At 44.4% G+C, this 24424-nt stretch overlaps 1 long non-coding RNA gene across 1 annotated transcript in view; it reads right to left on the reverse strand.

Moving 5' to 3' along the window:
- The window catches only part of LOC138988866 (uncharacterized), a 325118-nt gene that overhangs the window by 140768 nt on the left and 159926 nt on the right, over positions 1 to 24424 (reverse strand). The window contains exon 8 of the long non-coding RNA XR_011465052.1: positions 2505 to 2563. This is a non-coding gene — a long non-coding RNA (uncharacterized lncRNA). The remainder of the gene's footprint in view (positions 1 to 2504; positions 2564 to 24424) is intronic.

Raw genomic sequence — 24424 nt, forward strand, 5'->3', positions numbered from 1 at the left:
TCAGCATTTGATGTTATCAGTCGTTTGGATTTTAGCCATTCTAATAAGTGTGTCTAGTAAGAAGGTCTTAACAATCTGGATAACCACGATGGTGTAGTCACTCACCTAGAGCCAGACATCCTGCAGTGTGAAGTCAATGGGGTCTTAGGAAGAATTACTATGAACAAAGCTACTAGAGGTGATGGAATTCCAGCTGAGCTATTTCAAATCCTAAAAGATGATACTGTGAAAGTGCTGTACTCAATATGGCAACAAATTTGGAAAACTCAGCAGTGGCCACAGGACTGAAAAGGTCAGTTTTCATTCCAATCCCAAAAAGGGCAATGTCAAAGAGTGTTCAAACGACCATACCATTGCATTCATTTCACATGCTAGCAAGGTGATACTCAAAATCCTTCAAGCTATGCTTCAGCAGTACATGAACTGAGAACCTCCAGATGTACAAGCTGGATTTAGAAAAGGTAGAGGGACCTGCCAACACTTGCTGGGTCATAGAAAAAGCAAGGGAAATCCACAAATACATTTATTTCTTCTTCACTGACTACACTAAAGCCTTTTACTGTGTGGATCACCACAAACTGTGGAAAATTCTTAAAGAGATGGGAATACCAGACCACCTTACCTGCCTCCTGAGAAACCTGTTTGAAGGTCAGGTTTTACTATGAGAACAGTAAAAATTTAGTGGTTACTAAGGGCTGGCATATTGAAAAGCAGAGACATTACTTTGCCAACAAAGGTCCATCTAGTCAAGGCTATGGTTTTTCCAGTGGTCACGTAAGGATGTGAGAGTTGGACTATGAAGAAAGCTGAGCGCCGAAGCAACAGTTATAACTGGATATGGAATGATGGACTGGAAAAACTCTAGAAAAGGAGTATGACAGGGTTGTGTATTGTCACCCTGATTAATTAACTTATATGCAGAGTATATCATTCAAAATGCCAGGCTGGGTAAACACAAGCTGGAATCAAGATTGACAGGAGAAATATCAACAACTTCAGATATGTAGATGATGCCACTCTAATGGCAGAAAAGGCCCTGATGCTGGGAAAGATTGGGACAGGAGGAGAAGGGGACAACGGAGGATGAGATAGTTGGATGGCATCACCAACTTGATGGACATGAGTTTGAGCAAGCTCTGGGAGTTGGTGATGGACAGGAAGGCCTGGCGTGCTGCAGTCCATGGGGCTGCAAAGAGTCAGACATGACTGACTGAACTGAACAGTTCAGTGAACTGAACTGAATGGCAGAAAGCAAAAAGGAAATAAAGAGCCTTCTTGATGAGAGTGAAAGAGGTGAGTAAAAAAAACTGTTTTAAAACTCAACATTCAAAAAACTAAGATCATGGTATCTGGTCCCATTACTTCATGGCAACTAGATGGGGAAAAAGTGGAGCAGTGACAGATTTTCTTCTCTTGGGCTCCAAAATCACTGTGAACAGTGACTGCAGCCTTGAAATTAAAAGACACTTGCTCCTTTGAAGAAAAGCTAGGACAAACCTAGACAGAGTATTAAAAAGCAGAGACACCACTTTGCCAACAAAGGTCTGCATAGTCAAAGCTACAGTTTTTCCAGTAGTCATGTATGGATGTGATAGTTGGACCACAGAGAGGCTGAGCACCGAAGAATGGATGCTTTCGAATTGTGTGCTGGAGAAGACTCTTGAGAGTCCCTTGGACAGCAAGGAGATCAAAGCAGTCAATCCTAAAGGAAATCAGTCCTGAATATTCATTGGAAGGACTAATGCTGAAGCTCCAATACTTTGGCCACCTGATGCGAACAGCCAACTCACTGGAAAAGACCCTGATGCTGGGAATGAGAGAGGGCAGGAGGAGAAGAGGACAATAGAGGAAGAGATGGTTGGATGGCATCACCGAGTCAATAGCCATGAATTAAGCAAACTTCAGGAGGCAGTGAAGGGATAGGGAAACCTGAGGTGCTGCAGTCCATGGGGTCTCAAAGAGTCAGACCCAACTTAGGGACTGAACAACAATAAGTGAATAGTGGTACCATGTTGTTTTAATTTGCATTTCCCTAATGACATGTGATGTTGAGCATCTTTCCATACAGTGTGTGACATCTGTATATCTTCTTTGGTGTGGTGTCTGTTCAGATCTTTTGCCCATTTTTAACTGGGTCATTTTACTTTTAAGAGTCTTTTGTATATTTTTGGATAACAGTCCTTGAATCAAATATGTCTTTGCATATGTTTTCTCTGAATCTGTGGCCTGTCTGCTCATTCTCAATCATAGAAATCTTTTTGTAGTGTATATTTTTAAAAGTCACCCTGATCCTTTTGGAAACAAGTTAGTATATTGACAGTTTTTTAAATTAATTAATTAATTTTAATTGCAGGCTAATTACTTTACAATATTGTAGTGGTTTCTGCCATACACTGACATGACAGTTTTTACGTATTTTTAAACAAGAGTAGAATCATGACGGTTATACCAGGGGTGATTTTTTTCTTTCTTCTGTTGTCTTCCGTTGCTTCGTTTGGACTCACCTACTGACTGCAAAGCCTTGAACAAATCCCCTCCTCTCTTAAGGCCTCAGTTTCTTCTTCTGCAAAATAGATGAGCTGAATTAGATGATGCCTGGGGTTCCTTAAAGTTATCACACCATACATACCCCCTGATGGCACAGCCAGTGAAGGGCAGAACTCCAGCTCATATCATAGCAACAAAGACTCATACCCTGAGCAATCTGAAAAATGGATTTAACATGCTGACATAAGGTGAGATGCCCAGTGACTCTCTCCAACCTTCACTAACGTCTCTGTAAGGAGATACACCAAAGAATGGGTATTATTTGATCACTTCTTGGAGAAGGACCTGGAATAGAAATCTCTCCAGTGCTGAACTGTTGACTGATAAAGTAGAAGACACACCAGTACTCTGGATTAAAAATGAATGTAGGGGGAGATTGAGGGAAAAAAGTAAGTGAAAAGGTTTTATAAACCTACACCTAGGGCTTCTCTGATAAAGAATCCACCTCCAATGCAGGCGACACTGATTTAATTCCTGGTCCAGGGAGATTCCACATGTCTCAGAGCAACTTAGCCCATGAGCCGCAACTACCGATCCTGTGCTCTAGAGCCCAGGAACCGCAACTACTGAGCCAACGTACCCCAGCTACTGAGGCCCACGTGCCTAGAGCCTGTGCTCCACAAGAGAAACCACTGCGACGGGAAGCCCAAGCACTGCAGCCAGAAAGTAGCCACTGGGCAGCCACAGCCAGAGAAGAATGCCCTGCAGCCACGAAGACCCAGCACAGCCAAAAATGAATCAATAAAATTATATACAAATATTTAAACTTAAACCTGGAAACAGTTAGGAAACTGAATAAGAAGCATTTCAAGCCCAGGGAATCCTAGCATCTCCGGGTGCTCTCATAGCCATTAGTACCACTTCACTGATGGCAAAGCGTCCTTGGAAGCTCAGACGTTTCTCCTATGATTCTCATTTCTTACCATTACTAGCTAAACTAGTGGTTCTGAGTTTTTTTAAACAGATGAAGAAACTGAGGTTTAGACAGATTAAATGATCCACCTAAGACCACACAAGGAGTGACAGAAAAGGGCGAGAGTCCAAGGCTTCCAACTTCAGATCCAGGATTCTTTGCACCTCGCATTCTGCCCCCCGCCCCCGTGACTAGCTCAAATTTCATCACTTTCCTGGGCATACATCTCCTTCCTATGCCCATTTCCATTCTTCCTCTTCAGTCCCAGCTGCTGATCAATTTTATAGGGCTTTATGAACACATTTCAGATGACTCTAAGTCAGGAGAGATGATTAATATCACAGATGTTAGGTGAAGAATTGAAAGCAACAGGTTGGAATGTAGAGCAGAAACCAATCTGATGAAATTTTACAGATTTAATATTGAAACCTGAACCAGGTATGCGCCACTGCCCCTGGGTGCTGCTTTGTGCCTCCACCTTTCATGCTGGTTCCCTGCCTAGAACAGCTCCCTTCCTGGCCTACCTAGCCAGGATCTGCTCTTCCTTCTGCACATCCTGGCTGGATTGTCTTCTCTTGGAAGCCCTACCGAACACATCCAGGCAGAACTGTCAAATCTTTTTTGTAGTGTCACAACTATACCTAGAACACTTTTATTGATGCCTTGACCTCAGAGTACTATGTAATCGTGTGTATACATCTGTTTCCTTTCTGGAAGCCAAAAGTCAGTTGAATCATCGTAAGAATCCTGTGCACATCATCATTATTTGTTTACATGTCTATAAACTTCTGGAGAGCAGGATCTGGGTCTTTCTCATGCTGTATCTCCAGCCAGGACCAGACCAAAGTATATAAACTTTGATGCCAGCCAGTATGCTAGTGAAGAAGACAGACAAAGCCCCTAAGCCTGCAACCTTACATTCCGGTAGAGGGAAGTCAATAACACCCATCAAGGCAAAACAAAAGAACAGGAACATTTCAGACAGTGGCAAGTGCTATGAAAAAATAAAGAGGGTTATTAGAAAGGAACCAACCAAGGGTTACCTTCAGGTCAAGAAAGGGTTTTGAAATTTGAGCTAAGACTTAAATGATGCATAGGAACCAGCTGTGGGAGGATCTGGGGCAAGACCACTGCAGTCAGAAGAGCAGCGGGGTCAAATAAATCACTGAGCCATGAAGAAACAGAGCACATTCAAGGGACAGACTCAAGCTGGGTATTAAGTTGAGAATCATACCACAGTCTTCCCTGGAGGCAGGAGTGGAGGAATAGAGGGGGGTGAGACTGATATTTCTTGAATGCCTTCCAGATCCCTGGAACTCAACATAGATGATCTCGTATCATCCACATGACCATAAAGTAGACGATCCCCATTCTACAGGCATGGAGAACGAGGCCCAGAGAGGAGGTGGGGCAGAAGCCAGATCTGGCTGACCCCCACCCCAGCACTTCCTGTCACGCCACCCTGTCACCCTGCACCAGCCGCCTCCTGACACAGTGGAAAGTGAAAGAGGGCACAATGCAGGTTAATACTGGGTAAAAAGCAGCCAGAGCCACCGGGATGGGCAGACTAAAGGCTGCTGGAATTTCGGGACACGAATGAGCAGAGCCCATCTCTTCTGCTCCTGCCCCTCTGCCATTCTGCACCATACCATCGGCACCCAGACAAGCCCTTCAAATGCATTCTCTGAGTCTTACGGTAAGGACTGGGTCTGAAAAGAAACCTGGCTGTGTGAGCTGAGCTGTAGATAATTCCCCAAGCTCTCTCCCCCTAATTATGGTGCACGCAGACAGCCCGAGAAACAAAGGCCTGGGCCCTCTGTTGATTCAACGTCGTCGCCTCATCTGAAGTCTAGGTATTTATTTTAATTCAGGACTTGGTTCCTTTTAAAGGAAAAATCAAAGAGTCCCTGAAGAGCTTCTCCTGCTAAGATTTCAATCTCCATTTCCTCCAAAATGGATGTCAAAGGCAAAAAACCCTGGGATTCTTGTGACCATCCATGCTGGGTTTCTAATTTTGACAAGGAAACCATAATCTGGTGGTCTAACCCCTGATGAAGAATGCAAGGGGGGAAAAATGAAAATCAAATTGAGGAATCGATCAAAACACACAAAAAAAGGCCCGAGCACAACGGCACTCAGAGAAATAAAATCTCCTGAGGTTCTCAGCTAATAGGAGCAGCTGGTGAAGACCACCTAAGACAAGAGAGTGAGAAAGGGCTTCCAGCGAGAGAAAGGAGAGTGGCTTCCGAGGGACAATGGGGCAGAAATTAGCATTCCAATGAACCAGCACAAAGGGACCCTGGCCAAGCCTGGGAAGGAGGCCCCTCCTGGACCTTTCTTAAGGTCCATTTGTATCTCTCTGCAGCCTCCCCACAAAATCGGTTGGCTTCCTACATGTTAGCTTCTTGTGTATTTTTTAATAGAAGTGTGTTGCGGGGCTTCATTTAGCTAAAAATACATCTCTCCTCTGCTTGGTATTTGGGCAGAATATGGCCCAGACATCTAAACACACACTTGTTGTCAGAACTTTCTGTCTCCTTTTCCCTTTCTTTTAATGAAAGTTTGGATGCCACTGAGCGTTCTTCCAGTCTTAAGCTCCAAACATTTCAAACAGCACAAAAGATATGACAAGATGAAAGGAAGTGTCCACAAATAGACAGCTAGACAACTAGTTAGCAGCTGTCTGCTTTTCTTCGGGGTTTTTTTCTTTTTTTTCTGCAGGGGGGAAAAGTTTATTTTTCATTCTTGAAGGAGGCTGACTAGAGAATGTCTCTCCCTCTCTCTTCTTGCTCTCTTTCCTTCTCACATTGGCCCTTTTCCAAGCCTGTTTAGTGTTAGACGCAGAAAAACACTTACCAAGCCATGTGTAACCCTGAACTTTAGAACTCATTGTCCTTCTGGGGCAACGTGTGGAGAGCTGCCGCGTTTAAGTGGAATTGCTCATTCTCCATCTTTTATAGTCCCGTGTTTGCAATTTAATGAGGTTTTGGTGTTCCATCAAGTAAGGGCATTTCTTTAACAAAAGGAACCCGAAGCCTCAGCTTTGATTTAAGGACCTGCCCTGGCTTGGTGGAGCTGCTTTAAATCTATTTCAAACCCAGATCAAGTGAGGTTTAATTCGAACTTACTTCTCTTCTCCACTGACAGGCCGGGCAAGCACCTGATGCTCTAATTCTTGGTTTTAATTGCAGTTGCTTTACAAGTGTTTGCCTTCTTTTCTCTCCCCTCACTGCCTGAGCACACCTTAAACTCCTGAGATGAAGGGCCAGGAGTGTGAGGACACATGTTTGGAATTGAGAACACCTCCCCCTCAGGGCTGGTCCAGACCCTGTCTCAGGGATGAAGGCGATGCTTCGGGAGAGAACAGAGGGGATGACAGCCCTCTGCCGGACTTCCTTCAGAGTTGGAAGGACGCACCTCTGAGCACCGTGTGCTCGGCCACGCTGGACCCACATCCCCTCCTGCTGGGTACACACCACTGCGGGGCTCTCTAGTTTTCCTGGCCAGACTGGATTCATCCTCCACCCCTCATTTTCCTGAGCAGCAATGCTCCCCTTGTCCAGGAAGGGTTGTCGGCCCAGAGTCTTCCCTCTGTCCCCCGTCACCTCATCAAATCCATCTCCACTGAGGTCAACCTTCTCTGCGGACTACTTCTCAAATGTACCCACGCCCTCTTCTCCAGCCTGTGAGGGTGACCCAGTGTAGCCTTCTTCATTCCTAACTGATGTTGCAGCCTGAAGCCTCACTTTCCTCTAATTCATCCTCTATGCTGCAGCAGGAAAGTGCGTGTTTGTTGTTGTTGTTTTTTAATTACTATTCTGTTCACCTTCATCACCACCTCCCAGTGATTCTCACCTGCCTCAGCGTAAAGTCCAGACCTAGTCTGGGCTCTGGGGCCCCTCATCATCTCACCTTTGTCCATCTCTGAAACCGGAGGAAGGGGGCAGGGCACAACATTTGAAAGAATGACGCAGCCTAAGGACACCACACAAACCAGTTAGAATCAAATGGGTCGAGATGACAAACAAGTTACACTTTGACTAGAACTTGATCCTGAATCAGCAAGCTAAATGATACACCCCGAGGCACCATCAAAAGAACAAAATGTGAGCGGCGGCCCAACTCATGGGAATCTCCAGCCCTTCACTAAAATAGCTGGATAATCCTCCTGCTCATTAGCCTATGAAATTACCCAGCCCATAAAAACTAACCACACCATATTTCAAGGCCACCGCACTTGCTCTCTGCAATGGCCCACATTCTGTCTGTGGAGTGTGTTTCTCTCTGAATAAATCCACTTCTTACCATCACTTTGTTTCTTTTCTCACTGAATTCGTTCTGTGATGAGACGTCAAGAACCTGGGCTTCATTACTGTGGGTTTTGGCTGGGTTCGAGTACCAGCCATGTAGGTTAGAGTCCCAAGCAAGGTTTTGGCCAAGTTTGAGTACTGGTACATGGGTTCAGTCTCAATCTGAGGAAAATGGTTTCATCTCCATGGCCCTTTCTCCCATCACTGCCCAAGCTCAGCACCAGTCAGATAAACCTACCCACTCTCAGGCGTCCATGACTTTCTTCAAGCTGACCCCCCTGCCTGATGTCCCTTCCCCACCCCAGCCTGGCCGGCATCTCAACCCACTCCATGAAGCTCTCCCTGACCCCTTCTCTTGTCCCAGCACTGCACGGGCAGTCAGCCACTCACTGGCGCTAAGTCTCATCCCCTCTTCCTCATCCCTCTGCATCTCAGCCAGACAGGGGACAACTCACACACCTCTCTCCCCTCAGCCTAGCCTAGGATGATCATCAATAAAAACTGATGCGTAGATTAACTAATTCACTGAACATCAAACAAACTAGGATTCTGCAGTCCTGGCAGCCATGGCAGGAAAAGAGGCCAAGAGGTCTTCATGAAAGCTCCCCTGCGTGTGTGCTACGTCACTTTAGTTGTGTCCAACTCTTTGTGACCCCATGGACTATAGCCCACCAGGCTCCTCTGTCCACGGGATTCTCCAGGAAAGAATCCTAGAGTGGGTTGCCATGCCCTCCTCCAGGGGATCTTCCTGACCCAGGGATCAAATTTGAGTCTTCTGCAGCTCCTGCATTGCAGGCAGGTTCTTTACTGCTGAGCCACCAGGGAAGCCTGAAAGCTTGTCTGTCTAGGGCTGACCTTCCGTAGGATGGAGGGATGGTGCCACGTAAGGCACAGGGTGAGGAAACATCTTGTCCCCACCCTGTAGGCACCTCCTGGGAAGAGATACCTCAGTGACACGATTAATCCTTCATATCCTGGAGAGGCAGCCTGGGGGTGCAGAACAAGCCAGGGACTGAAGTCCAAAGGTGTGGATCCTCTGCCTCTTGCTTTGCAACTCTCCAGAAGTCACATGACTCTCTGGGTCTTCATTTGTTACTTAGGATTATACCACCCATCCTGGATGTTTCATAATCTGGACAGAAGGACAGTATCACATGTAAGAGTATTCTGCTAACCAAGGGTGATACAAGCTATCGTCCTTGTTTGACTTTCTCAAGGGTCTATCCTCTGGTCAGCTCAGCAAATGTGCCTAAATTCTTTAAATGCCTGCCCCTAGAAATGTTCTTTCATTAAAATCTTGAACATACATTTACAAGCAAGCAGGATATAAGATGGCTTCCCAGGGGGCTTAATGGTAAAGAATCTGCATGCCAATGCAGGAGACACGGGTTTGATCCCTGAATTAGAAAGATCACCTGGAGAAGGAAATGGCAACCCACTCCAGGATTCTTGCCTGGGAAACCCCATGGACAGAGGAGCCTGGCTACAGTCCATGGGGTTGCAAAGAATCAGACACCATATGGCTACCAAATGGCAAAAAGGATATAAGACACACCTATATGGTACAAAATAATACTTTGGAGGAGTAATCAGTGTGTTTTTCCTTCATGACTGATTTTCTTCACTGCTCTTCCAAGGACATCCACCTCCACATATGTGAGTCATCTAATGTGTGGAAGCAAGAGAGAAATGGAGGAACCAGAAAACTAAGAGGGAATATTCTTAAATATTAAGTTCAACATCCCTGGTCCAAGTATAAGACAGATCTAGAGCATATTCTCAGAGTGAGTACTTCTTGACACTAGACTGGACTAAAAAGACAGGTTGAGAGAGTAGAAGAGGAGAGACCTGGGAGCTGAATGGAAACCCAGCTCCCTCACTTTCATCTACTGATGACAACCAATCAACGACAGCCCCACATCCCCCAGGAGGGGAGGGGCTCATCTCCTCTCCATCCGAAAGTTTGCCCAGCTTCTCATCCAACCCACTCCATGTCAGAAATGGCCCAGGGCACTTGAAGGGCCCCCTCTATACACACACACACTCGCACACCTGCACTAAGTAGAAAATAGTGCCTTGCAGACACAGGGATGGGGCTGGGGGTTATCCCCACACTTGTTCATGGTGAGACCAGTGGAACCAGCTTAAGGTCTCCCACCAAGGTAGCACTGGGATGGACACACACACACACACACACACAAAACTCCATCTGCTGCGCTTACCTATGCATAAAGTACCCCTCAGACCTCACAAAGATTTTCAGAAATTAACCAACAAAGGCAAATTTTTAGGGAGAAAATAACTCAGCCCCTTAACAAATAAAATAGAATATTTGCTCTGAAGAACTGACTTAAAATAATATCAAAGTCTTACTTTAAGTAGTTACTATAATAAAACTCTCTGAGGGCATCATCCTTATTCATCAAGTGTTTGACACATTTTGCTGATGTCAAGGAACACTTCTGGAGCCAGATGACACCAGGTATGAAAGGGTTAAACACTGATACCCACTGAGTTGGTGAGGGAGAGATGGAGCGAGTGAGGGATGTTGCATGATACTATATACAGATAGTGTCTGAGCATCCATGTTTCTGCCCAACAAGGGATCTGCTTTTTATTTATTCATACTCCAATCTATCTGGCAAGAACCAAGCAAGATTAAACCTTTCTCACATCTCTGCAGTAAGAACAGCACAGCGACAGCTGACCGAAGCCTGGAGCATAAAGATGAGGAGAAGGCAGAGGGCGCAGAATCCTGCAAATAAATGAACAGCCCAAGTCCTAAGAGAGTAGAGAAAAAGCAGGCTCACAGCCACATATGTAGGAGAATATAAACTTCACTCATTCATTTGGCCATTAATCTCTAGGCACCCTTATGCTTCAGGCATCCTGTACCGTGGGACCGGAAGTCACACCATCAACAGAACTATTAGCCTCGTGGAGATGACTATCTGCTACAAGACAAACAATCACCAAGGCAATTACAATACCGTGCAATTAAAACAAGTGCCATGGCAGGGAAGGCAGGCTTCCTGTAGAGCCCTGCCATGGAAACACCCTGCACAGAGACAGGACACAGTCCAGGGTCGAGAGCGGTGGTTACGGAAAGTGACTATCAGAAATAAATGGTAAGTTGTGGCCTAAAGGGTGAGTAAGAGCTTTTCAGGTAAAGAGGAGGTAAAGAATGAATCAAGCTATTGGAACATTCAGCGTTCTAGCACGACAGGACCAAGAGGAAAAGCAAACTCGTGAACGTACTGTGTGTGGCCCACGGTTTTGTCGGCTTGTCGTTGTTGCTCTCATTCTGCTGCTGTTCATTCCTGGCCAACGATGAAGGTTTCACATGAAAATTCAGATTTCTGATTTCTCTGGAAATTCCCTTATAAAAACAATCTGGTAGAACTGAGTACTGACTGGCCGCTTTAAACAGGCCCTAATTTGCTACAGTCCCCACCATTCCTTCTTGTGCACCAGCAGAGAAGCTTAGTTGATGTTCATTGCAGAGCTTGTGATGTTGTCTTTCTAACAGAAGAGTTCAAGAAAAAGCAAGATGTTTCTTACATCCGTGTTTTTGCCAAAATAGGGTAGGAGAGAGGGAGGGAGCCATGTTTCCCCCCGCTCTCTGCTCTCATCAGTATGGTGACCAGACCTTATACACATTTGAGTGTTGAGCCCCTGGTCTAGATCTCCATAATGGTAGGAACCATGTCTTTATCACCTCTGTGGATTCAATACCACGTATAGTGCCTGGCACTTAGTGGAGGAGAAATAAGTGTTTTTTGAATGAATTAAAAGTGTGTACAAGGGGCCTGATGCAAAAAAGAGCACGCCTTTTTCAGGGAGCTGGGGGCAAAAATTAAGACGAATGTAAAGGTGGAGCCTGACAGAGGGTGGAGAGCAGGGCAGAGGCCATCTCAGCGAGGTCTGGCCAGGTTTCCTAGAGTCTAGACTTTCTCCTAAGGGCAGTCTCCTAAGGGGACCTGGAGAAGGGTTTTAAACAGAGGAGTGGACTTAACCAACCTGGTGGTTAGAAAGATCTCTCAGCACCATTGTAGAAGCTGGTTCAGAAGAGAACATATTGTAGTCTGGTCTAAGGATGCATCATGATGGTCAAGGTCCTCAACCATGCAAGCCTCAATGGATGGTGGGGGCGGGGGAGGTGGCGGTGAAGGTAAGGGGTTTTTAGGTGATGGCAAGTAATGGTTTGAGGGTAGAGAGGGGAGGGAGAGAGTCTGACTTAGGTCTTCGGGTGGAACCATCCCATTCTGGAAACAAACAGGGGCTCCCATGAACCCAGTGAATCAGAATGAGTATACTTTCCATGGTCTCTTCTTTTGTTTTCCAACTCTTGCCCTTCTAGAGGTTCAGCTACTGTTTCAGTGAGGGCTTGCCAGATAAAATATAGAACACCCAGTTAAACTTGAATTTCAGATGAACAATAAATTTTTTTACACCTACGTATGTCCTGTGAAACATCTGGGCATTCTGATTTTTTTTTTAATGTTTATTATTTTTTGGCCACACACGTGGCATGTAGGATCCTTGTTCCCCAGCTATGGATCGAACCTGAGTTCCCTGCAGTGGGAGAACAGAGTCTTAAACACTGGACTTCTCGGGTAGTCTCAAGGCATTCAGAATTTTTATTTGCTTAATCTGACTATGTTTCAGCCCACGTCTTCATCCAGGGATTCCCCACTGTGACCCTGCCCATGGCCTGGAGTAGAAATCTGAGGAGGAAATCTGAGCTAGGAAATCTAGCCACAGAATAGGAGTCTTCAAATGCTGTTCTAGAGTGCTCCCCTCTTGGCAAATAAGCAAAGTCATTTTTCTGCAATGCATTCCTGTGGCTCATCAAATTTTCGAATAAAGAAACTACCACCATCCTCCTCCAGAGTCGTTCCTGAAAGAACTCAGGGATTAGCCACAGGAAGAGAATAAAGACCAAAATCAGAGACACAAAGGAGGGCAGGGGAAGAGAAAAGGCAAATATGAGAAGAGGAAGAGGGGCAGGACAACGGAAAGGAAACCACCTCCATCATAGGTTAGACCCAAGATTTCGAGGACTTTGGGAAATCGTACCACAACATGGGCGAGGGAATTACAGATACTATTTTATTCCCCAATGTTGTTGTTGTTGTTCAGTTATCAGGTCATGTCTGACTCTTCATGACCCCATGGACTGCAGCACTCAAGGCTTCCCTGTCCCTCACCATCTCCTGGAGTTTGCCCAAGTTCATGTCCATTGCATCAGTGATGCCATCCAGCCATCTATCTCATCCTCTGTGCCCCCTTCTCCTCCTGCCCTCAATCTTTCCCAGCATCAGTGTCTTTTCCAATGAGTCAGCTCTTCGCTTCAGGTGGCCAAAGTATTGGCGCTTCAGCTTCAACATCAGTCCTTCCAATGAGTATTCAGGGTTTATTTCCTTTAAGATTGGCTGGCTTGATCTCCTTGCAGTCGAAGGGACTCTCAGAAGTCTTCTCTAGCACCACAGCTATGAAGTTCAAAGCATGAATATTCATACTTTTCCTTATTTCCAAAACTGCTACATTGACTATACGCTACTTTTTAATCAGATCTTTAAAACTCAGTTAACTCTAAAACTCAGTGTCGTTTTAAAAGGAAAAGTAGGCTATTTGAAAATTTTGCCATGAAAATTTTAGGATTTATCCTCAGACCTTTGATAGCAGTGCCCGTTGAGTTCATGGGGCAGATGCATTTGCAACAAAATCAGTGGGGCAGACAAGGCTGTCTGACGACTCTGCATAAGCAGTCATAAACCAGAAGCACCTGCATTTAGGAACACCACTTAGGAAGAAGCTACTGGTCCAAAAATGTCTAAAATCTCAGAAGAACCCTAACCACAGGCCATAGCTTTTTAGCAGAATGGTTACAATCTGATGCCACCGTGCACCCAAAGTGTCGACCCAGAGAGGAAAAAGATAAAATGATATGTTTTCTTTGTTACGATGCCAATTTGCATATTTTTTTAACCCACACATGAATTCCATTGGGTGCAAGCTCTTCTCTCTAGTGAGGAGGGGGAAAGAGGTAATCATGACAAATTATCCTTTTTCCAAGTTATCATCATCTTGCTCTGTCTCTGTCAAATTGTTCCTCCAACACAGCAGCCTGCAAGCCCAACTCACCCTCCCCCCTCGCATGCTATTTATACCTTTTGGATCAAACCAGCACTTTTGCATATCTCAGCCATTTCAGGGGCTCAGATGATGAACTGCACCGCTTTCAGTCTTTCCATCAGAGTTGTTCGTGGTCACGTCCCTGAATATCTTAAAAGGACAATGCCTTCCACAATCACTTCAATCTAAATCTGTCGATAATTATGATAGAGGGGGATAGGCAAAGTTTCACCCAGCAAGGAAAGGTTCATTTTTCAAGCTTACATGTTGCTTCCACATAATCTGTGAGCAAGAGCACAACCGAGACCTGCAACTTTGCAAAGAGGTGGACCCAAGCTTCTGCTTCTTGTTTTTTTTTTTTTTTTGTTAATTCCCCAGGAAAAAACAAATTACTGTTTCTCTTAAGAAAATGGCAGAAAATGGCTTCTTAAGCTATTTTCTTTCTTTCACAGCTGTTTTTTTCTTTTGTTCCAGTGGGTAGTCATGAAAAGAAACACAATATCCAAGGTGGTGGAGGAGTAAAGAGTGAGGGAAAAGAACAGAAGAAAAGCAAAGGGAAGAGCGAGCGCTGCAAAGGGAGAGAGAGGAGATGGATGGGAAGCAGGAAGCTACAGAGATGATGATGCTTTGTCTTGGAACAATCAGTTCAGCAGGACACTGCAGCTGGTTCTTACCAACAATGTGTTTTTTTTTTGTTTTTTCTGAATGAGAAGTACACAGGGCGGCTGCAGAATTTTTAAGCCTCCCCATGATGGTTGATAAGCTTTCCTTACCACAGTCTCATTTCTCGCACTGAGATTTTTCCTCCTTTCTGTAGTCAGCATCCCAGGAGTTTATGTCTAAAGCATTTAAAATTACAAGATGTGGTTCTATTCAAAACAAATTATTGATGCTACAAAATCAGGAGGCTTAAACATGAAAACGATACTTTTGTAAAAGTTTAAGTGAGGAAAGAATAAGGGGTAGAAAGAGAGGAGAAATTTTTTTTTAAGAATTCTAAGTGCACTTTTTCCAGCCCACTAGGAGTCCACACATTTGGAAAATCCAAGGAAACTCATGGTGTTTACTGGAAACTTGTTGGACACTAGACAATAAATTAGGCTATGTTTCACCCATCTTCCCACTCGGGTTTAGGAAAATCTATAGGAAGGAGCTTGACGCTGGCCAGAGTTTCCCTTAACTTTCAAACTAGGAATGCAGTAAGCAGCCAGCTTGGACCTCTGTGACCTCAAAGGAAAAATTAGCTTTTCCATTTAATTCCTACCTGATGTGGGAAAACGGAAAGAACACAAGATGTGGAATCAAGGGCCTGGATCAAGTCTTGCCTATTTATGGATATGGATTAAGTCTCAGTTTCCTTGCCCTTAACATTAGAATAGTAACTACAGATCTATGTGCTGCTGTGCTTTGTCGCTCAGCTGTGTCCAACTCTTTGGGACCCCATGGACTGTGGCCCACCAGGCTCCTCTGTCCATGGGGGTTCTCCAGGCAAGAATACTCGAGTGGGTTGCCATGCCCTTCTCCAGCGGATATTCCTAATCCAGGGATTGAACCCAGGTCTCCCACATTGCAGGCAGATTCTTTAGCGTCTGAGCCACCAGAGAAGTCAAAGATCTGTAAGCATTACTAAATGGATGGATTTACATATGGATGCAAAAAACACCAGGTAAATTGAAAAGCTCTAGGTATGTTGGTTATAGCCATCAAGTGTCCTGGCTCCAGGGGAGGGTAAGCCCCTAAATCACCCTCATTGTTTGGCTTTTGGCCTTTCCTTCCAAAACATCAGCCTCAGGAGTTTAGAGTTCTCCTACCTGGCCCTGCAGTAAACCCTTCTCTGCTCCAAAATAAAAAAACACAGATTTCTGTTCACCCTCTGAGTGTATTCAGAGGAAAGTGATGACTCTTTCCTTCATGATTAAAATATGACTCTAGACCAAAGTGCTCACATCTAAAACAATACTGGAAGTATTTTCTGCATGTTTCTTATGGTGGGAACACGGTAGTTTAAGAAGCAGAAAGGAAAATGGGACAAAAATTAATTTACTCTAATAATAGAAATCTTATGGGTCCCTTTCCACATTAGGAAGTAATTCAATTCTTACTCTAGACCTATGAGGTATGTACTATTAAAAACCCATTGTACAGATGAGGAGATTGAGGCCAAAGGCATGTGAGTGACATACACCCAAAGTCTCAGTGTGGCTGAATTCTGGCTAATTTCAGCACACAATCTAGAATCAGTGGCGGTAGAGTGTTGGCAATGCAGGTGACCGACACACCTTTCAAGTGGTTCTGCTTTGCCTTCAGGATACAATTCAAGCCCTTCAGCAATACCTACAAGGTCCTCCCTGGGTTGGCCTTGGATGACCCCTCCACCTTCATCTCCATCCTGCCACATCTTCATATTCTGTAGCCACACCCACCTCTCTGCAGCTCCTGGAGGTACATGCTTTACTCTTCGCTTTCTTAACCCACACATACACTTCCCACATCCACTCCTTGTCTGCCTGGCGATGGCTTACTCATCTGGAAAATTTCAATTCAACCCAGTCCTTAAACCCGGTTAGCTCCACCTACTCCTCCTCCCCATCCTTCCCCTCTGCCACTCAGGGTATGCCTGACACAGATCCACCAATAACAAATAACACAGGGGACCAAGTTCTTTGACTTTAAATCAACTGGACTCTGACTTCCTTGAAGACAGCATCTTCTAATGGAATATACTGTGTGCAAGGTATTAGCCGCTAATTAATATTGTGGACTGAATGACCAGGAACAGAATGTGCGGGAAAATTGCAATAATAATATGTTGACACCACATACTATTTATCTTCAAGCATTTTAAAAACATGTTCATAGATTTTTTTGTTTCACCCTCAGAGGGTTTTATAAAGTCAAATCTTGCCATGAAAATACATATTTGCAAATTATTTTCCCATCCCCTAACCAAAAAAGAAAAACAAAAAAACTACACAATTGTTGTGTCAATTTATAGAAACTCTCTGCTTTGAAAAATAATCATTTTCCCTACCTCTCCTTTCTTCTCTTATCCATAAAAAGCTCCATCTGATCCACATTTTTACACATTTCCAGGTTTTTCTGATGTCTTAAAGGGTTCGTAACTTCCACTTAGGAGGGGGTTTGTTCTTCCTCCCTTTTCTTTCTAATAAAATTCTACAAGGTCTTGCTTTGTGACCATAGCTAGCCACTCTTCTTTTTTTTTTTTCTTTCTGCCTTGTAATTAGTCCTCTGGCTCTAAAGCCTTTTGCTATGGGGCATGAAGAAGCCAGGAACTTTCTGTCTTTCACCGGCAGTCTGCAATGCATAATATTGTGGGAACTATCTCTTTTGTTCATATTCTGTTCTTTTCTGCACCTCTCACAGTTTAGCCTCCTTACCTTCTATTCATGGATTTCTCAGACCGTTCTCTGAGAATCAGTGGGAACTCCTGAGAACCCCAGCAGGGGGCACGGAGGGGGCAGCAGAAGGGGAGCCCCCTCCCCCAACCTCCAGGCAAAACCACTGCATCTGGTACTTCTTGGGTCTCAGCTAAAACACCACGTGAAGAAAGGATTCTGAGTCTGAGGCTTTAGTCAGTGTGAAAATCACTGCTCCACCCGCTGCATTGTGTTGGAGACTCCTGCTCGTATTTTTTATGACACTTGTCTCTGTCTCCTTTTTGGGGCTGTCAGTCTTCTTTCCTTCAGCATTCCCAACATGCCATGCTGTGCTTAGTCGCTCAGTAGTGTTTGACTCTGTAGCCCGCCAGGCTCCTCTGTCCATGAGGATTCTCCAGGAAAGAATACTAGAGTGGGTAGCCACGCTCTCCTCCAGTGGATCTTCCCAACCCAGGGATCAAACCCAGGTCTCCCACATTGCAGGAGGATTCTTTACCCTCTGAACCACTAGGGAAGCCAATGTACATGCAATCCGTAATGCTCTGAGTTAGCCTGGACTCTACCCTTTTTCTCCTCCTAAATCAGCAAGAAGGCTTGGTTCTACCTCAAAAAGATCCTGAAAGCTGGCTGCTCTTCAATACTCTCCCTGCTTTTTTTTTTGGTTTGGAGTTCATTATCTCTCAGTTCAGTTCAGTCGCTCAGTCGTATCCAAGTCTTTGTGACCCCATGGACCCCAGCAGCACGCCAGGCCTCCCATAACCAACTCCCAGAGATTACTCAAACTCATGTCTATTGAGTCGGTGATGCCATCCAACCATCTCATCCTCTGGCATACCCTTCTCCTCCTGCTTTCCATCTTTCCCAGCATCAGGGTCTTTTCAAATGAGTCAGTTCTTCACATCAGGTGGCCAAAGTATTGGAGTTTCAGCTTCAGCATCAGTCCTTCCAATGAACATTCAGGACTGATCTCCTTTAGGATGAACTGGTTGGATCTCCTTTCTGTCCAAGGGACTCTTGAGAGTCTTCTCCAACACCACAGTTCAAAAGCATCAATTCTTCGGCACTCGGCTTTCTTTATAGTCCAATTCTCACATCCATACATGACCACTGGAAAAACCATAGCTTTGACTAGATGAACCTTTGTTGGCAAAGTAATGTTTCTGCTTTTTAATAAGCTGTCTAGGTTGGTCATAACTTTTCTTCCGAGGAGCAAGTGTCTTTTAATTTCATGGCTGCAGTCACCATCTGCAGTGATTTTGGAGCCCCCAAAAATAGTCTGTCACTGTTTCCATTGTTTCCCCATCTATTTGCCATGAAGTAATGGGACCAGATGCCATGATCTTAGTTTTCTGAATGTTGAGCTTCCCTAGGGGCTCAGATGGTAAATAATCTGCCTGCAATGCAGGAGACCTGGGTTTGATCCCTGGGCTGGGAAGATCCCCTGTAGAAGGGACTGGCTATCCACTCCAGTATTCTGGCCTGGAGAATTCCATGGACTGTGTAGTCCATGGGGTCACAAAGAGTCAGACATGACCAAGCGACTGTCATTATCTCTCAAGAAGGCTTTTTTACCTTACGCTCTTCCACTGCATGTCTGTCCCTCTTCCTTTATCTTCCCCTTCATCTCTTTCCTTTCTTCTCTTTCTCCCAAGAAGAACATTCCTCACATACAGATATCCCCGAGGTCCTCCGTCCTCTGCATCTCCAGCTCCTCACTCCCATGCATGCTCTCTTTACCCCACATCAGGCCAAATGGCAAACTAAACCCTCTTCAGGATCCTTCCAATAACAAGTGATGAGCGAAATCACCATGACTCAAGACCTGTGGAGAAGATGAAAGAGGAGCCTGACAATTTCCTCCCACACAAACCACGTAAGAATTCAGGTTAGACCCCATCTCCTCCGGTGCTTCTTCTGGGCCAGGCTACCACCAGGGCTTTCTTTCCCTGAACTTTCCCCTGAGCAGCTCCTGAGAGGAGGCTTCTCCTCCCAGTGACCACAGATGCACCTCTACATGTCTCACTCCTCCTACAGGTGTAGAGTTCACACACGGGACTTCAACGTGAGAATCAACAGGAAAAGATGTTACTTTGGGATCAGGCAGATCCGACTAGACTCCCAACCCTTCCACTTGTTCTGTGACCTTAGATAAGTTACTTTATGTCTCAGAGCCTCGTTTTTCTTACATCTATGAAATGGGACAATAATATTCTTCTCAACAGGGTCTACATAAGGATGAAGGATAATGCACATAAATCATAGAACACATAACAGGCAACTAACAAATGGAATTAAAGCTAATTCTGTGCTCTTGTTGCTCCTGCTACCATATCTCCACCATGCTTGCTCTAAGGAACCGAGTTCCTCATCCATGAATCTTGTTCTATGACTGCAGAGCTTATGCACTGTACGCTGTCACTCTCACCTGATTAAGCGCTAACAGAAGGTCTTCTCCAGGTCCATCTTCTTGATGGCTCTAACATCAAGACGTAGGGATGGCAGTAACTATTCTCCCGAAAGGCGTGCAATAGAAAGTGTCCCCTCTGTGGCAGGGGAAAGACAGCTAGGAAGGGAGGGAGCCCTGTGGGGGCCCCAAACTAGTAATGTGGAACTGAAAGATCTAGAGTCACAACATCCCACCTTGATTTTCAGCCACAAAAGGTCAGCACACCTAACACTTGTGCTTTTCAAGGGTCAACTGTACTGTTGCATCCTGGGTATCCTCAGAAAGTGGAAGGAAGATGAGAGTCCAAGAAGGTGGCACTGCTCTTCAGAGTGGTGCCAGGACAGCTTCAGGCTCTTTCATAACAGCCAAGTCATCGACGTGCTTTAACTAGCTCTGTTTTTACTTGTCTGAGACCATTTTCCTCTCTATCCCCTTCAGAAACTGCTCCAAGCCTGATCACTCACTTCAAACCCCCACCTCAGATGATCTCACAGAAAACTATTTCAAAGACAAAATAGGTGACCCAGCCTGGATTCTCTTACCCCCCGCCCTCTACACCAACCACCATCCTATACAATGGTATCCTGACCGTCTGCCTCCAATACCCAAAGAAGAAATGTTTCTCCTCCTGCTATAAGCACATTCTTCTTATCGTTCTTGCCTTAACTTTTCCCATCAATTGTCCTTCAACTTTGGACAGTCCAAATCCTCCCTCTCTTACTGACTCCTTCTCCACCTCTGAGAAACATGAGTAAGCGTCTCCTAACCTTGATGTCTTCTCCCATCCCTAAGTAGCTGCTGCTCCTTTTTTCCCCTTTTTAAAAAAATTTTTTATGTGGACCATTAAAAAAATTTTTTGAGCTTGTTACAATATTGCTTTGGTTTTATACTTGGTTTTTTGGCTGCAAAGCATGTGGGGTCTTAGCTCCCCAAGCAGGGATCGAACCTGCACCCCTGCATTGGAAGGCAAAGGCTTAATCACTGGACCACCAGGGAAGTCCCTCCCTCTTTTTTAAAACCAAGTATCTAGAAAGTTGTTCACTTTCAATGTATTTTAATTCTACCATTCATTCTCTATTCAACCCCCTAAATGCTCTCACCAAGAATACCTGTGAACTCCACATCACACAACCCAATGAACACTTTAATCTTCACCTGTGTGAACTCTCAAGTCTTGACCCAGCACTACCAGTAGCTCAATTATTGATTTTATTCTTATTCTAAATTTCAATAATAGTAGTAGCTACAGAGCAGCAACTATAGTTGAAATTTCTTTAGATCTTAAACATATAAACAAACACACAATCTATTCTACTCAGACAAGAGTAGTTCTTCTTGTATTTACCTATCAAAGATACCAGATCTGAAATCTGTAAGAGCCAACAAGACTCATCGTAATCACTGTCAGAAGGATAGTTTTACAAAGGTTACACTGACATTTGCAATATATCCAAACTGTGCTATTAATAAAAATAGCAATAAGAGCCTTCATGGCGCCCCTTACAGTTTATGAAACACTTCTGTCTTACTCATGATGATACTGAGATTCAGAGAGGATAAGTAATTTGCCTATGTTCCACAGTCGAATAAGACAAGGATGCTTAGGTTACGGTTGGGTAAACCAAGTTTCCTAGTTTCCCACGGAACTGCTAAGAAAATTTCTAGAATACATATATAAATACACAGACAAACCAATGCATACGATACATAAAACTGAAAATCCCCATGCTAGCTACTCAGGAAAATTGTTAAAGTCTATATGTAACATTTTCATTGTTTTGAAATTCCAGTGGAAAAAACTGACAAAAAGGCCACAGAAAAGTGGCCCCAATCACACAGTTCACTTCAGTTCAGTTGTTCATTCATGTCAAACTCTTTGTGACCCCATGGACTGTAGCACGCCAGGCTTCCATGTCCATCACTGGCTCCAGGAACCTACTCAAACTCATATCCATCGAGTCGGTGATGCTATCCAACCATCTCATCCTCTGTCATCCCCTTCTCCTCCTGCCCTCAATCTTTCCCATAATCAGGGTCTTTTCAAATGAGTCAGCTCTTCTCATCAGGTGGCCAAAGTATTGGAGCTTCAGCTTCAACATCAGTCCTTCCAATGAACACTCAGGACTGATCTCCTTTAGGATGGACTGGATGGATCTCCTTTCAGTCCAAGGGACTCTCAAGAGTCTTCTCCAACACCATAGTTTAAAAGCATCCATTCTTCTGCAATCAGCTTTCTTTATAGTCCAACTCTCACATCCATACATGACCACTGGAAAAACCATAGCCCTGTCTAGATGGACCTTTGTTGACAAAGTAATGCTTCTGCTTTTTAATATGCTGTCTAGGTTGGTCATAAATTTCCTTCCAAGGAGTGTCTTTTAATTTCATGGCTGCAGTCACCCTCTGCAGTGATTTTTGAGCCCAGAAAAATAAAGTCAGCCACTGTTTCCACTGTTTCCCCATCTATTTGCCATGAAGTGATGGGACTGGATGCCATGATCTTCGTTTTCTGAATGTTGAGCTTTCAGCCAACTTTTTCCACTCTCTTCTTTCACTTTCATCAAGAGGCTCTTTAGTTCCTCTTCACTTTCTGCCATAAGGGTGGTGTCATCTGCACATCTGAGGTTATTGATATTTCTCCCGGCAATCTTAATTTTACCTTGTGCTCCATCCAGCCCAGTGTTTCTCATGATGTACTTTGCATATAAGGTAAATAAGCAGGGTGACAATGTTCAGCCTTGATGTACTCCTTTCCTGATTTGGAACCAGTCTGTTTTTCCATGTCCAGTTCTAACTGTTGCTTCCTGACCTGCATACAGGTTTATCAAGAGGCAGGTCAGATGGTCTGGTATTCCCATCTCTTGAAGAGTTTTCCACAGTTTATTGTGATCCACACAAAGGCTTTGGCATAGTCAATAAAGCAGAAATAGATGTTTTTCTGGAACTCTCTTGCTTTTTCCATGATCCAGCAAATGTTGGCAATTTGATGTCTGGTTCCTCTGCCTTTTATAAAACCAGCTTTAACATCTGGAAGTTCATGGTTCACATATTGCTGAAGCCTGGATTGGAGAATTTTGAGCGTTACTTTACTAGCATGTGAGATGAGTGCAATTGTGCGGTAGTTTGAACATTCTTTGGCATTGCCTTTCTTTGGGACTGGAATGAAAACTGACCTTTTCCAGTCCTGTGGCCACTGCTGAGTTTTCCAAATTTGCTGGCATATTGAGTGCAGCCCTTTCACAGCAACATCTTTTAGGATTTGAAATAGCTCAACTGGAATTCCATCACCTCCACTAGCTTTGTTTGTAGTGATGCTTCCTAAAGCCCACTTGACTTCAAATTCGAGGATGGTGGCTCTAGGTGAGTGATCACACCATCGTGATTATCTGGGTCGTGAAGATCTTTCTTGTATAGTTCTGTGTATTCTTGCCACCTCTTCTTAACATCTTCTGCTTCTGTTAGGGCCATACCATTTCTGTCCTTTATTGAGCCCATCTTTGTATGAAATGGTCCCTTGATATCTCTAACTTTCTTGAAGAGATCTCTAGTCTTTCCCATTCTATTGTTTTCCTCTATTTCTTTGCATTGATCGCTGAGGAAGGCTTTCTTATGTCTCCTTGCTATTCTTTGGAACTCTGCATTCAAATGAGTATATCTTTCCTTTTCTCCTTTGCTTTTTGCTTCTCTTCTTGTCACAGCTATTTGTAAGGCCTCCTCCGACAGCCATTTTGCTTTTTTGCATTTCTTTTTCTTAGGGATGGTCTTAGGTCTGTTGAAAAAGGACCATGGGGCACTTACAGAACTAAGTGCACTCTGAAATGTATTGAGAAAATGCATGTGTAATGTATAGGCATCTCTTTCCAACTATGCTACATTCCAGGAGAACAAGTCATTGGAGTGCTAAAGTGATCTCACTCATCTGCTTTCAAACACTGGCCTATGGACCACACCCAATGTTGGATAAAGTTTTTATTGCTGCTGCTGCTGCTGAGTCACTTCAGTCGTGCAACACCATAGACGGCAGCCCACCAGGCTCCCCCATCCCTGGGATTCTCCAGGCAAGAACACTGGAGTGGGTTGCCATTTCCTTCTCCAATGCATGAAAATGAAAAGTGAAAATGAAGTTGCTCAGTCATGTCTGACCCTCAGCAACCCATGGACTGCAGCCTTCCAGGCTCCTCCATCCATGGGATTTTCCAGGCAAGAGTACTGGAGTGGGGTGCCATTGCCTTCTCCAAGTTTTTACTAGGTTATGATAAAATCAGAATAAAGAAACATCTCGAGATTTTCTACAATTATTCCTTTCCACCTAATGTTTTTTATATTACGAATGCCTTTATTTAAGTCAGATAAACGAAGCAGTAGTAAATGGCAATTTTGTTCAGATTTTGCTTACTTGTTAATGCCTTTACTTGGCAATCTAAAAATAAGCAAGTCAATATTGGTCTTTGTAACAGTCAGGGTCTCAGCAGGCAACTGAATTCACACCAGATGGTTCAATAAGGAGACTTTAATGAAGGGATCACTCACAAAGCTGAGAGGGCTGGGAGAATAAACAAGGGTGGTGAGATGCCCAGAACGGTCAAGGCAAGGAGACAATGTCTCTGGAGCATGGTAGGAGCTAGAGCCTTGGAAAAAATGCCACCCAGCAGAAGCCATGGGCTGAGTGGAC

Source organism: Bos mutus, chromosome 8, assembly GCF_027580195.1.
Source record: "Bos mutus isolate GX-2022 chromosome 8, NWIPB_WYAK_1.1, whole genome shotgun sequence".
NCBI lineage: Eukaryota > Metazoa > Chordata > Mammalia > Artiodactyla > Bovidae > Bos > Bos mutus.